Raw genomic sequence first — 12,256 nt, forward strand, 5'->3', positions numbered from 1 at the left:
TCATTTTGTTCAGGATTATTTGGGCTCCTTCAGGGATTTTGTTTGTGTGCGTGTGTGTGTGTGTGTGTGTGTGTGTGTGTGTGTGTGTGTGTGTGTGTGTTTTCATGAAATTTTGGATTGATATTTTTCTAGTTCTGTAGAGAATGCCACTGGTAACTTCATGGAGAGTGTATTGAATCATAATCATTTCGAGTGGTATGCAAACTTTAACTGTACAAATTCTTTCAATTTAAAATATTAAAGTTTGTCATGTGCATATGTTCCTCAGTTCTGTTCATTAGTACATTTTGATTTTCATTGTAGTGACTCTTTACCTCTCTGGTTAAATTTACTCCTCTGTTTTTAGAATTGTTTGTTTTTGTTGTTTCTGGAGTTACTACACGTAGGATTACTTTCATGATTTTACTTTTTACATGGTAGTTATTGGTATATAAAAACACTAATTTTTGCATGTTGATTTTATCTCATAAATTTACCAGATTTATGATTTTTTTCCCTTTTTCTTTTCTTTTTGTCCTGGAACTCACTTTGTGGCCTTGAACTCACAGAGATATGACTGTCTCTGCCTACCAAGTGCTGGGATTAAAGGTGTGTGCCACCACTACCTGGCCAAACTAATGAATTCTACTAGCTGTTTTGTGGAGCCTTTAGTTCACGTAAGCCACAAAAAAGGGATGATTTGCTTCTTCACTGTTCTGGTTTCAATCTGGAATGTTCCCTATAGGTTTACATGCTGAAGGCTTATTCCTGAACTGGTGATATGTCTGGGCAACAGCAGAAACCTTAGAGGATGGGCTAGTCTAGACAGAGGAAGGTTAGGTACATATGGGAAGGATATATGAAGTACTTGATCCCTTCCACCTCTTCTGTTATCTCTCCTAGCCTTCCCCTCTCTTACTCTGTCTCTGCTTGCCACTGTAGGGAGGAAGAAGATTTTCCTCCACCAAAGATTCCCATAATGCTCTACCTTAACAAAGCCCCAAACTGTGGAGCCAAATGACCATCAGTGAAACCTTCGGAACCTGTGAGACAAAGCAAATCTTTCCTTCTGTAGGTTGTGTCAAGCATTTTTCAGAGTAGAAGAGATGTGACGAGCAACTCCTACTATTTTGTTATACAAACAGTGCTCTTAATAAAACCTTCAGCATTCTATCTCAGCATTACAATGGACATCTCTGTTCTGTTACATATCTTAGAGGAGATTCATTTAGCTCTTCTGTATTTGGTATACTAGACTGTCATGTACAGTCAATACATTTCCATTTTCAATATGTATAAGATTGGAACACAGACAATTTCTGAGCTTTATTTTTTTGTTTTTAAAAATATAGTATTCACTGTTTTTAATAGAGGGGGTAATACAAAGTTGGCCTCTGTGTTACTTCTCTCATTGTTAGAACAGAATGCCTGACAGACACAGTTCAAGGGTGGAGAGACTGGCTTGCACTCGAAGTTCAGGAGATAAAGTTCACTATGGTCTGGAGGGAGCCATGGTGGCTAAAGCAGCTGTGCCTGTGGTGGTCACGGAAGCCTGCAGGGAAGTTGGTTCGAATCTTAATGGGCAAAGAAGCAACGGGATTGCAGAACAGGAGAGATGCCAGGCTATGATCCTCAAGACCTAGCAATTGGTAACTCATTTCCTGAGGCTAGTTAACCACTTCTAAATGTTTTTAAATGGTCCAAACCAGTGCACCAGCTGGGGACTAATTGATGAAATGCATGAGCCTATGTGGGACACTTCACATTCAAGCCATCACATAAGGTCACATGCTTTCAGCTTAGTTGCAAAAGTCCCCATTTAACAATCACAATACCGTAGAAAAGCATAAAGTCCACTATTTTTTTCTGGAGACTTGAGGCAAACAATCTGAGTCCTTGTACAATAAAACCAAGTTGCATGTTTCCAATTTATAATAGCAAAGAGTGAACATTTCCATTATAGGGAAAGTAATTGGGCAGAACAAAGAAAGATCAAGCCAAAGCAAGATCCAAACCAAAGTAGATTGAACATCATATCCTGCATCTTTACTTTTCAATATCTGAGCATCACAGTAGCATCATTTGTACTGCTCCATCCTTGGCTTGCTCCGTTCCTAGAGAATCCATGGCCTGCTCTGTTCCTACAGAATCCTTGTCTTGCTCTGTTCCTACAGAATCTATGGCTTGCTCTGTTCCTACAGAATCTGTGGCTTGCTCTGTTCCTACAGAATCCTTGTCTTGCTCTGTTCCTACAGAATCTATGACATGCTCTGTTCCTACAGAAACTGTGGCTTGCTCTGTTTCTATTTTGTAGCACATATGGCCTTTCCTTTTGGTCAGCTCTATTCAGTGCAGGCAAGTGTCCCATGCTCCTGGAGTTTCCTCCATTTTAGGGTCTCCACTGAAGCTAAGACCAACCTTCACTGCTTTAGCAGCCAGTCCCTCGTGATCTCTTTTCAGGAAATCCCACCATGTACAAGTTTTCTCTACTAACTGTCTGTTTTAGTTTTAACTTCTGATCAAGCCTCTCCAACCCTGTAACTTGCTTTCTTCATGCCTGGGAAACCCGCATCATGCAGGCAATACAAATTCTCTTGCCATAGGAAAGGAAGCCTTGCATTCTTGGACTATGCTGTGAAACATTCTGAGTCCCTTCACAGCTCAGCAGGGAGTAAAAGTCCTTCATTGTGTTTGTATTTGAGTAGCATGCCCTGGAGGATATATCTTTTCAAGGATTACTCTTTCAAATTTCCAGTTTTATGCCATGGAGATTTGACTGTGTGAGGTTTGCTCTCAAGGTACTTTAATATTGTCCTTGGATAAATGTTTTTCTTTAATGATATTAACACCATGATATTACAGGATATTACTTTGTCCTCACTGGTCTTGTTTGCAACTTTAATTGTTAAAAAGCACCCATTATATTTAAACTGTAGATTTCCACATCTTACTACCACAAATCTGGCTAAAGGCAGTTATCAGTAATCATACCACATGTTTGGTATTATGCTGTATTGAAATGCCCTCTCCTAACCAAATAATGAATTAATTTTGAATCCAGCCTCACTATAATTTCAGGACCTGAGCCAAATGTAGCCAGATTCATGGACAGACTGTAACATGAATGGCCTCTAGGCCAGTTCTTAATAGAGTTCTTGTTTCCTTCTCAACTGTCCTGAGTTTAGCCTTCATTGTCTACATTTATATCAGCACTCTGATTTTTGAACTCTAAACAGAACTTCCCACTAAGCTCTGCTGATGGCCTTCTATGGCTTCTTCATACTTGCCCACTTTTCCACATTGTTCCCAGTAACCAGTTCTGAAGGATTATAAAACAGGCAGATTTACCAAAACAATAACCCCACCCTGGCATAGTTTTCTGTATTCGTGTTTTGTTTTTTTTTTTTTTTTGTTTTTTTTTTTTTTTTTTTTTTTTTTTTGTCACTGTGAAAGAGTGGCTGACAGCAACAACTGAAGGAAAGGAAGGTTTATATGGTCATGGCTCTGAGTATGTAGTCCAGCACTCTAAGACAGGAATGGATGCTCAGGAGGTAAGACTGTGCTTGGGACAGGAGGTTGCACCACACTTTATTCATAGCTCAGTGATCTGAGAGCACAGAGCGACCGTAAATGTGGTCAGGAAATCAACCTTCCCCTATCCTGCCAGTAATCCACTTCCTCCTGCTAATTCCTGTCTTCTAAAGGCTTCACAACCCACTAAACAGTCCCCTTAGCTGGGGTTCAAGATGAAGTGTTTAGTTACCAGAGCCTGTGGGAGAAACTTCACACCACAATAACCTTTTTTTAGAATGTATGCAAATAATACAATTAGAATGATTAAAAATGGAAGGCAAAAATCTGACTAATGATTAGGCAAATGCCATGAGCAAAGTCTGTCAATGTCATGGAAAATACCAAACCATACAAGAAATAATATAGGCTATTTTCTTTTCTGAATGGAGGGAAAGCTCAGGTATGTTCATACTGAGAAGGCTGATTGCACAGCCTTATTAATGGAGAACTTTTGAGAAGTTGGAGAAACTATGATTAAAAGAAAATATGAGTTTGGGAATTATGCCATATATAGAGAGTATATTCTAAGGTGTTAGGATAAGCACCTAATTAAGCACCAGAAGGCAGAGGAAGCGGGGGTGGGACTGAATCTGTGTTTTCACACCTCTCTGCCACCCAGAAGGAGCTAGAGGCAGCATTTCTTCAGAATTTTGGGGCTTCTGGGCAGTAAGAAGAAAAGACATTTTGTAGCTATTAAAAATTTTTAAAAAGGTTAGCAGATCAAGAAATAATATTGCTGCTAAAACTAGAAATACTTAATGGGACCTCAAAGTCTGTTGTCACCCTAAGGACAAAGAGAGCCAGTGAATGCCAGGACTTCCCATTCACAAGTATACTTTTCTTTGAAAAGTGTTCTGTCATGAGAAACAACTGCCGCCTGGTCTGCTTCTGAATCTGCTGTCATAACTTCATTTCTGTAGATGCCGGGGTCTGGGAACATTGCTGATGTCACTGCACATTGTTTACTTATAGGGACTTACTGCACATTGGTAACACAGGCAGAAATGGAGTTTATGTTCCTCTGACCTTAATTTGATGACTGAAAAAGGCAATTTGATGAAAACATTCTTTTTTAATCCAGTTTTAAAATTTTATTGTATGTTATAAATTTGTAAGCAAACTGATTTGGCACGTTCATCATATTTCAGTAATCTATTCAGAAAAAAAAATGCTTTCTCATTGGTTACCATTCCACTGAAAAAATTCCTAAATATCTCATTAATGAAAATAAATGAGGCCCCACGTTGTGGTGTGAAAAATTATTGGAAATCTGAGTTAGGATAGATTTTAGACTTCTTTGGGATAGCTAAGATGAAGTAAGGAGACTCACAGTTCAGGAGCACTCTGTGCAAGAACAGAGGTCATTTTCACCTTCTGATCACTGCAAATGAGAAGAACCACGAAGAGGAACAGAAGTGAGGAAGGTTGAAACTGTCTCCTAGAGAAGCAGGTGAATGGTCAGCTTTCCACATGCTCTTCTTGTCTTTTCTCTTACAGCTTTTGCACACAGGGAACAGCTGCAGACATAGTCTTGTGAATTTCCAGTTTGTCCTTGGTGAGACACACTTCGCTGAGGCTTAGACTTCAGGTTAAGTCAATGATTACTTCTGACTTTTCACTAAAAACTAGAAGAAACTAGGGCGGCAGCATCAATGTAAATCTGAATCAGTTTTCCTGTCCGCCCTTCCCAGTCTCTAGAAACACGTCAGTCCACCCAACAGCTAAACCACTAGCTCAGGAACAACCTCCATGCGGTCTCTAAAGTCACAGGAATAAAACAGAACAAAGCATTTCCCTTATAGAGAACATTTGAAATCACTAGAAATTCTTCCAATGATATGGAAAACAATTATGCCTATATTTTTCAAAAGAATTAGTTCAACATGCAATAACTTCAAATGGTGAAGACAGGGCATTTCCACCTACTTTCCTAGCGAGGTATTGGCATGTATTTGATAGAAGAGATAGGCAGGTTTTTTTTTGTTTGTTTGTTTGTTTGTTTGTTTGTTTAATCTCGGTATTTGTTCATGACACTGGTTATGTAGCTTTGTGATAGATGGCTTACCTAGTAGGCAAAAGGCCATGTTTCTGTTCTTAGGACTAAAAAATATAGATTTATGTTGTAGAATATTATTTTAAGATGTGCTATATTTGTTTACGCCGTGGAACATTTGGGATGCAAAGATGTGTTGCATTCTTTTATGTTGAGTTTGTTTAACTCTGTGAAGCTGTCTTAATTTCTCTTTCTAAATTGATCAGTTTAATAAAGAACTGAACAGCCAATAGTGAGGTAGGAGAAAGAATGGGTAGGGCTGGCAGGTGGAGAGAATTAATAGAAGGAGGAATCTGTGAGAAGAGAAGGAGTGACAGAAGGAATGAGAAAAGAAGGGGTCAGCCACCCAGCCACAGAGCCACCCAGCCACAGAGCCACCCAGCCACAGAGCCACCCAGCCACAGAGCCACCCAGCCACCCAGCCACCCAGCCAGCTACAAGTAAGATTGAAAGTAAGATTACAGAAGTAAGAAAAGGAAAAATCTCAAAGGCAAAAGGTATATGGGATAATTTAATTTAAGAAAAGCTGGCTAGAAACAAGCCAAACTAAGGCCAGGCATTTATAAGAAAGAATAAGCCTCCATGTGTATATTTGGGAGCTGAGAGGGGGCCCCCCAAAAGAGCCAAAAGAGGCAAAGAGAAAAAAGTAAAGAAAAACCAACAAGAGATCTAATTTTAGGTAGGAAATCACTTGTTTTAACAACATCTTAAAATACAACTTAAAATCCATTCACGTGTAATTTAAGGTGAGAAAAACTTACTGCTGACATGAAACCACAGCTAGACGCCACAAGGATCAGATTTACAGATTTACAGATCAACTACATGAACTGCCAAATCTCTATTCTTCAGTTAAAATGTTTTCTTAATTAGTAAAATCATTTAAACTGCAATTTTAACATGATAACTATATGTGTGTATGCTATGAAGATGTAGTGTTTAATTATGTGGGAAGAATGAATGAAGAGTTGAAAATGGAATTAGACCAACATTAGAAATAGTGGCTTGTACAGAAAAGTGACAGAAAATGGCAAAATAAGCTTTTTGGCTCAAAAATACTCAATAAAAAGAAAAGCAGTGTATCCACAGACAGCAGTGGATTTGTCATAGAGTGCAGCACTTATGAAGAGCATAATTGCTGTTTTTAAAGAGTTATGTCAGTGTATGGAAAAATGCGCTTGTGTGCCTTCCTTTCATTGGGCAAAGAGTTCATTTTTGTTTAGTGTTTCAGCATCTACATTTAATGTCTGATTGACAAAATTTCTACAGTCTGGGTTGCCTGAAAACCATTATCTGATATGCAACTTTACAGCTTATGGATAGAACACTCTTGTTATATCATGAGCTCTCCAAGTCGAATCTGCTGACCATCCTACTTGTACCAACAGAGACCCAGTGTGCCGCTTCCTCTCCTTCTTTGTGTTGAGAGATATTAGGCCAAGATAGATGTATGTGCAAAGATGAGTCAGTGATTCTTAGGATCCATTTATTGAACAAAATTAAATTATAAAATATTTATTTGACATAATAGTTCAAAGAGTATTCATTTCTCCTTGCAAAACTGTAAGCCAATTAATCCAGATAATAACATGAGACCAAGCGTGCATCTAAAATTCTATTGTGGGTTTATATAGGCCAGAGGAAGGATGTTATTTTATACTTATTCTAAGTTACCCAGTGCAACAAGCATTTAAAACCTTGTCACTCAATTTAGGAAAATATAATGAGAAAACTGAACACTGTACCAATTTGTTGCTAAACTAATATTCTTCTAAAATATTTGAGACTAGATTCTGTTACTATCTCAGAGGAAGCATGCACATAACAGCCCATGTCTCCTGGTGACTAAATTAATATCTGGATATAAAAACAAACAATAACACAGGATTAACAGTTAAATTTAAATCTAAATGGTGACTTTTTATCTAGGATGGTCTTAATGGCTTTAACTTTTATCCTCTCAGCTTTGAAATCAGGTTTGCAAAATTTGTGATACTCTTGTTATCTAGAAACCTGGTCTCTGTGCAATGGAGCAAATGGAGAGTTGTAGCCATAAATTTCTCCATTCCTACCCGGCCCCATGGTTGGCAATGATGAACATCTAAAAGTCTTGCAAGATATCAAAACAGAGAAAAAAAGGTGGTTTGATTAGAATGCCCCCATAGGCACGTATATTTGCGTGTTTAGTCCCCAATTGATGAACTCTTTGGGGAGGATTAGCAAGTGTGTCCTTGCTGAAACTGGCGCATCCTGTAGTGTAGTTACTGGGGGTAGGAGAAGGGGACTTTGAGGTTTCAAAGTTTATGCCAGGCCCAATGCTTTTCTAATCTCTCTCTCAGTATACTGTCTGTGGATGTGGACACAAATTTCTCAGCTACTGTTCAAGCACCATGCCTATCTGCTTCCCATCATTATAATAATGGACTAACCCTTTGAAATGGTAAGCAAGCTCCCAATTAAATGCTTCTTTTTTAAAAAGTCATCTTGGTCATGATGTCCCTTCATAGCCATCAAACCGTAACTAAGACAAACAGCCATAATGAAACATAGTAGTTTATGTTTAATTAAAAATGCATATTACATATGTGTATGTATGTGTATACATAGATATATCAATAATTTAAGTGAGGTTATGTAATCTGGGTGACAATGTATTCCCTGAGAGCTGGACTACCTAGCAACTCTCCGTGGTACCAGACTTGAGAAACTGCCTTTTTTTATTTCTTTTTTTTTTTTTTTTTGGTTTTTTCAAGACAAGATTTCTCTGTGTTGTTATGGTGTCTGACCTAGATCTTTCTCTGTAGATCAGGCTGGCCTCGAACTACCAGAGATCCGCCTGGATCTGCCTCCCGAGTGCTGGGATTAAAGGCGTGTGCTATCACTGCCCAGCCTGAGAAACTCCTTTTGAGTTGCTGGTTAGGGGATTGATTCCAAGAGGCTCCAAAACAGTACAGGCTACTGCCATTGCCCTTGGTTGCCTTCTAGGACTTGAAGGTATAACCTTACTGTTGAAGACACCATATACTTTAGGACAAGACTTGGAGGAATCAAACTGAAACTAACTGGATATTTCCTCTCCAGCGACCAGCTTTCATAGTGTCTGAGGGTGCCCTACCCAGCAGCCAAGCCTGTGATCTAAAACAATGGCCAGCATAGCAAGATACACCAACGGTGCAATAGTGGTGCTTGTGTAATGACGGTACCCAGGATTTACCTATTGGACTTAAGAATAGTTGGGAATTCATGCCTAGTGCTGTAAAGCTAATCAACTACCAGTGATTGGTGAGGTCAAAGACCCTAGAGGATAACCTACTATTTCCACTTGCTTAAAACAGTACAATTCCCAGCTGCATTCTAAATACTTATCCTTACACACAGATAAGTGTAGCACTCACATACCAACAAAGAAGCTTCTTTAGTAAGCAGAGACCATTACAGAAATATATAACTTGGCAAAGTGCATAGAACTGACTGTGGGATGCCCATTTCCAAATGATAAATATGTAATACAAATAAGGTTCAGGGAATATTGTGTGTGTGTGTGTGTGTGTGTGTGTGTGTGTGTGTGTGTGTGTGTGTTGATCTGAGAACAAGAAGACAAGGATGTCTGATGTATGTTAGTGTCTTCTATATTTGATAGGGAAGCTGCATCCAAGAAATCTCAACTCAATGATACAGGTTGCCTAAACAAGTTTTGTACAATGACAACCCCAGGTGACATGCTAACATAGATGGGGAGATCTCACAAGTCCCTGACCTAAATGAACATAGGCAATCAAAAGCTACTAAGAAAAGAAGAATCAGTCTTCCCCCAGGATGTGGCCCTCATGGTTCATACAATCCCAAGTAATTAGGAGTAAACACATATACATATAAGAAGCACTAAATGAACTGAACATTGTATTTATGTGTAGATATATGTAATCTGTGTTTTATATGTGACAATAATAAAGGTCATGAATTTAAGAGGGTGGAGGGAGACATGGCAAGCCCTGGAGTGGAAGAGTAAAGGTGGAAATGATGTCAGTACAGTCTTGTGTATGTCACTATTGAAAATAAATAAAATTAATGTAAAAAAAAGAATTTAAAGTAATAAATACACTTCACAAAATTAACAGACACTGTAGGTTTTCCCATCAAAACAAACAAGTGGGAACTCATGAAATTTAGATCAACAGCTGTGGAGCCTGCATAGGACTAGACTAGATTTTCTGCATAGTTAGACAGTTGTGTAGCTTGATCTGCTTAAGGGGCCCCCAGCATAGGATCAGAATCTATCCCTGGTGCATGAGCTGGCTTTTTGGAGCCTACTTCTATGATGGGACACCTCACACAGCCTTGAGGAAAGGGGAGGGGCTTGGACCTGCCTCTACTAAATGTACCTCCCCATGGGAGGCCTTGCCTTATTGTAGGAGGGAATGGAGGAGGTTGGGAGGGGGAGGCTAGAGGGGCAGGAGAAGGGAAGAGGGGGATCTTCAGTATGTAAAATGAATAAAAATTTTTTTTCTTAATAAAAACAGAAATAAAGGAACAGACACGTGAAGAATCCTCTTGCCAATATATTCATCAAATAAACTTGATGCATTTCAACATCCATTCTACTCAAAACTTCTCAGCAAGCCAGTAGTAACACTAAGAATTTTGTTAATCTGGCTGGGTGGTAGTGGCACACGCCTTTAATCCTAGCACTCAGGAGGCAGAGGCAGGCAGATCTCTGTGAGTTCGAGGCCAGCCTGGGCAACAGAGTGAGTTCCAGGAAAGGCACAAAGCTACACAGAGTAAACCCTGTCTCAAAAATAAATTAAAAAAAAAAAAGAAATTTGTTTGATTCTCCTTAATACTGAATGGTTACAGGAAGGCTGGGTCTTTCCTGTTATGCTTAAGTTCATTCTGAAAGTAAAAGCCACATCAACAATTCAGGAAAAAAAAGTAATATCTATATTCAAGAGAAAATTATTTCTATTTTCTGACAACAGCAATAAACATAAATATGTTCTGATTATTCTCTCAAACAGTGTTTCCATCTAATACGAGTTTAGCAAGACTAAAGTACAGTCAATATATAAAATCAACCATAAGTTGACCTAAATATGCAGAATTAGTATTTTAACAGCTAAAAATATGCTGTAAGAAGTAAATACTTTAATAAATAGAGAGATTCCTGGTGTTCAAGTGTTGGAAAGCTTAATATTCACACTTGTCAATCTTAAGAAAATCCACAGTCATTTATGTATCCAAGAAAATTTTAAACACCAACAAATTGCTTAAAATATGTAAAGGGAGGTAGAAAAATAAAAGTAACCAAGACTATTTTTTAATGGCTATGTTTAAGAATCTTTCCTCATGGTTTTAAGAGTCATTCTACACCTTTGCTACACAGGACTACAGCAGTAGATAAATGAAGGTATGAAATCAATAGGTAGGATAAAAGTCCAGAGATATCAGATATGGATACCTGATGTTGAGAAAGGTACAATGATGGCAACTTACTGGTTAAAGACGATGTCTGAGAGACGGTCCTAGAGCTATTAGACATTTGCCTCCCAAGCAATGATGCTAAGACATCATTGCACATATCACACAAAAGTTACTTCAGTGAGAATTACCAACTTGTGTAGAAACAAAAGAAAATTACCTTTGCAAACCTGATGTTAATCTAAGCATTCTTAGCTAAAAATCAATCCAAAAGGAAAATGATACATTGAATGGCATTAGACATGCTTACCCTGTTATAGACACAGATAGAAAATAAACAGAAAAGCCACAGTGAAAAGTGTCTGCCAGTCACTCATATGACAAAATTATTTTATGAATATATAACACTTTCAATACCTAACAACTAGGAAAGCAATCCAATAATAAACAAGTATAAGATTTATGAGATTGTGGAATATTAATTAAGTCAGGATTAATTAATTGTAAGTATATGCCAAGAAGCTCACCCTGAGGAATGAAGAAATATGAATTGAATTACAATCAGATATTATAAAAACATAGTCTATTATAATAGTGAACACTTTATTAATGACACAATAGTCACATCCTAAAAGTAGTTTCCTAAAAGATGTAAACTTCTGTTTTCACTATGCTCACATAAATATTAATAGTGTCTTCTATTCATCATCAACAAGTCTGGAAGATGTGACTGCCGTGATTACAGTATGAAAGTACTCCAGCCTACGTGTTTTCAACAGCCAAGCATTCTTTTCTGGTAACTCATGATGTTAGAGTTGAAAGCTCCAGGTGTCCATAGAGTCATCTGATTCCCAAGATATTCTCATGCATGCTTCCTCTCTGTGCCTGTATGTGTATTCTAATCTGCTCTAACTATAATGTCACATGTAATACTGGGCTAAGGTCTTCCAGAAGGAACTCCTTTAACATTAATTACCATTTCTGTAAAACCATACTGCTCCACATTCACATTATGATGACTTTCTATGTATCATATGATGACCAACAGTATATGTCAGTGGCACAATACAAAAGGATTTGATGAGACAATATGTGGGAGATGTAGAATTTTCTGTTGTTTAGGTCTTGGCACTGGTCACGTGATTATGCACTCAACTACCATGCAGAACTATATAACAAAATTGTCGGTTCCATTACATATAAATTATATATTCAAATGGAGCTCTATGTGAACTT

At 38.1% G+C, this 12,256-nt stretch overlaps 1 protein-coding gene across 1 annotated transcript in view; it reads right to left on the minus strand.

The window, feature by feature from the left end:
• Gpc5 (glypican 5) overlaps positions 1–12,256 on the minus strand; it is a 646,525-nt gene that overhangs the window by 21,201 nt on the left and 613,068 nt on the right. The window lies entirely within an intron of this gene.

Source organism: Peromyscus eremicus, chromosome 9 (assembly GCF_949786415.1).
Source record: "Peromyscus eremicus chromosome 9, PerEre_H2_v1, whole genome shotgun sequence".
Lineage (NCBI taxonomy): Eukaryota > Metazoa > Chordata > Mammalia > Rodentia > Cricetidae > Peromyscus > Peromyscus eremicus.